The sequence below is a fragment of the Mandrillus leucophaeus genome, unplaced genomic scaffold, assembly GCF_000951045.1.
Source record: "Mandrillus leucophaeus isolate KB7577 unplaced genomic scaffold, Mleu.le_1.0 Scaffold98, whole genome shotgun sequence".
In the NCBI taxonomy this organism is placed as follows: domain Eukaryota; kingdom Metazoa; phylum Chordata; class Mammalia; order Primates; family Cercopithecidae; genus Mandrillus; species Mandrillus leucophaeus.
The window spans coordinates 3,341,410-3,345,160 of record NW_012110696.1 but is presented as its reverse complement, the minus strand read 5'-3'; the positions used below and the strand labels follow the sequence as shown (position 1 = coordinate 3,345,160).

The window sequence follows — 3,751 nt, the reverse complement described above, 5'->3', positions numbered from 1 at the left end:
GAAGCCATGGTCCATCATGGCAGGGCACACATAGACCTTTGAATGCTCTGAGAAATGAATATTGAACAGTGTAACTCATGGCAGAAGGTGGAATACTTAAAAAGCAGGACTGCCTGGGTCAAGTAAAAGGTGAACAAACAGCCTGTAGCGTGTGGCTGGCTCCTCTTCCCTTCCCATCCCCACCTTTCACTTTTCTCTCTTTCTTTCCCTCCCTCCCTCCCTCCTTCTCTCTTTCCCTTCCCTCCCACTCTCCTTCCTTCCTTTCCTTCCTCTCCCTTCCTTTCCTCTCCCTCCCTCCTTCCTTCTTTCTTTCCATCTTTCTCTTTCCCTCTTTCTCTCCCTCCCTCCTTCCTTCTCTCCTTCTTTCTTTCTCTCTCATTTCCTTCTCTCTTTCTCTCTCCATCTTTCTCTCCCTCCATCCTTCCTTCTCTCATTCTTTCCTTCTCTCTTTCCTTTGTCCCCTCCCTCCCTTCCCTCCTTCATTCCTTCCTTCCTTCCCTCTTTTCTTCCTCCCTGCCTTCCTGCCTTCCTTTCTTCTCTCTTTCTTTGACTGATATGTTCTGAGCCCAAGCACCCTACTAAGTGGTACCAAAATTGACTCAAGAATCAAGAAGAAATAGAAAATCTAAGTAGTACTATAATATGAAAAAAATAAAATCTCTAGTAAAATAAAATCTTTCAAAAAGGAAAGACTAGGCCCAGATGGTTGTATGAGCAAATTTTACAAACTTTCAAATAATGGATCATTCTAATTATGTCCCAAACAACTGTAGCTAGGAATACTAATGCTTGATTTTTCAAGAGTCTCATTTCCTAAAATCTGTAGGTTCAAAGGCAGATTGGCATGTGTTGGAAATCCTCAAATGTTGTGCAGTTCCTTGGAGTTTTAGCATTAAGAAAGGCCTTGCCTGCATTAACTTTGAATTTTGTAAGTTACCAGTTAATAGAGATACTCTCTGCATTTACACCTGTCTCTTATACACATCTAGATGTGTATAAGAGACAGATTTAATATAGTACTGAAGGTTCTAGTTAGCTAAAACAATAAGGCAAGTAAAATAATAAAAGATATTCCGATTTTTAAAAAAGTAAAATTTTCTGTTCGCAGATGACATAATCTTATATATTAAAAATACTTTACTTTCTGTGAGATAAACTATCAGATGCAATAAATAACATTCAGCAAAACTACAGGATACAAAATCAACACACAAAAATCAGTTGTATTTCTACAATAACAAACTATCTGAAGAAATCAAGACAACAGTATCATTTATGATAGCGTCAAAAAATAAAATATTTAGAAACCAACTTAACCAAGGAAATGAAAAACTTGCATAGCAAAAACTATAAACATTGCAGAAAAATATTAAAGATGACACAAATAAATGAAAAAACATCATGTGTTTATGGATTGGAAGACAAAACCTTGTCAAGATGCCATTGTTATCTATAGTCACCTACAGATTCAATAAAATCACTATAAAAATTCCAATATTTGAAAAAATAGAAAATCCTATTCTAAAATTCAGATGAAATCTCAAAAAACCCCAAGTAGCCAAATCAATCTTAAAAACTAACAAAGTTAGAGAACTAACACCTCCTGGTTTCAAACTTACTGTAATGCTTCAGTGCCCAAAATGATGTTGTACCAGCATAGAGATAGACATAAAGACCAATGCAATAGAAAAAAAGAACCAAAAAACATGGTCATGATTTTTAACAAGGGAGTCAAAACTATTCAATGGGGAAAGGACAGTATATTTTTTAATGGTGTTAAAAATGAATTTTTACATGGAAACCAATAAAGCTGGACCCTTGCTTTACACCATATAAAAAACTTAATTTAAAATGGACCAAACATCTAATTGTAAGAGCTAAAACTATAAAACCCTTAGAAGAAAACACAGGAAATATGTTTCATATCGTAGAATCTGGCAATAATTTCCTGGATATGACAGTGAAAGCACAGACAACAACAACAAAAATACATAAAAAGAACTTCATCAAAGTGAAAAGCTTTTATGTATCTGAAGATACAATCAATAGGTTGAAAATAAATTCACGAAGGGAAAGAAAATATCCATACATTATATATTTGATAAGTAATAACCAGGCTATATAAAGACCTCAGCAATAACAACAAAACAATCAAATTTAAACATGAGCAAAGGTTTTAAAATACACATTTCTTTAAAGAAGACAGATAAATGACCAGTAAGCACAGTATAAACTGCACAGCATCACTAATCATGAGAAAAATGTAAATCCAAACCGCAACGCAATACCAACTGACACATGTAAGTGTAGCTGCCATCAAAAAAACCACCAGCAGCAAACCGAAACAACAAAGCCCCAGAAAACAGCAAATGCTGGATGTGGAGAAGTCAGGACTCCTGCACACTGCTGGGGGAAAGTAAGATGCCACAGCCACTGTGGAAAACAGTAATCACCACATGATCCAGTAATTCCACATCTGGGTATATACGCCAAGAAACCGAAAGTGGGAATTTGCACACCCATGTTTATAGCAGCATTCACAAGAGCCAAAGGGTAGAAAAAGCCCAAATGTCCATGTACAGATGAATGGATAAGCAAATATGATCAATACACACAATGATATATTATTCAGCCTTAAAAAGGAAAGGCATTCTAATACATGCTACAACATAAACCTTGAAAAGATTAACACCAAAAAATGCAAATACTCTATGTTTTCCACTTTTATAGCGTACCTAGAGCAGTTAAATTCACAGACACAGAGAGTAGGATGTGGTTTCCAGGGAATGGGGGGAAGGGAAAGGGAAGCTATTGTTCCGTGGATACAGAGTTTCACTTTGGGGTGATGACAGGTTTGGAATGGATAGTGGTGATAGTTGCACAACAACGTATTTGTACTTAATGTACTTAAATTTTCTGTTATACATATTTTACCACAGTAAAAAAAATTAGCAAATATTTAAAAATCTACATATTTCTTTGAACTGTTTCTTTACATCCCTTGTCCATTTTTCAATTTGGCTGTTGGTCTTTTAATAATTTAGGATATATATATACATATATACACACACACACACACACACATATATATATATAAAAGCCCAAATTAGCTTTTTGTGTGTCATGTATGTTGCAGATCTATTTCCCCAGTCTGTTGACTTTTGACTTTGAGGCATTTTTCTCGCCTATAGAGTTTTAATTTTTATGGAGTCAAATGCATCAGAGTCTTCTAGTCAAAGACTTATTTATGGGTATGGTGTTTCAGTTTAGGATGATAAAGAAGTTGTAGATATGGATAAAACAGAGGTGTAAAAAGTTGTAGATATGGGAAAGCAGAGGTTGAAAAAGTCCATAAACTTGAGGTCAGTGTGAGACCTCCCGTCCCCTGCTCTGGAATCAGATGGAGGAAGGCACGCATGCAGGCTGAGTTCGGGGTCAGTGTGAGACCTCCCGTCCCCTACTCTGGAATCAGACAGAGGAAGGCACGCATGCAGGCTGAGCTGGAGAGATGAGCTGGGTGGCAGAACAGTCCTCCCATGACCCTAGACCTTAAGTGCTCCCACATGCTCTCAGGCATGTATCAAACCAAGAAAGCAGGCTAGGAGGGTAACACAGCTACCTGTGTACAGGGAGCTACGAAATACTTGAGCTGAGCAAATGACACACAAGGAGACAGAAGCAGTATGACTTTTACACAGTGACCTGGCTCAAATCATTTCAGGCTCTCATTAACCAGGCAAGCTCCACTTTC

The 3,751-nt window shown here is 37.1% G+C and overlaps 1 protein-coding gene across 1 annotated transcript in view; it reads right to left on the bottom strand.

Moving 5' to 3' along the window:
• The window catches only part of LOC105532707 (tubulin beta-8 chain-like), a 21,562-nt gene that overhangs the window by 16,143 nt on the left and 1,668 nt on the right, over window positions 1–3,751 (bottom strand). The gene's annotated exons all lie outside the window — the stretch shown is intronic.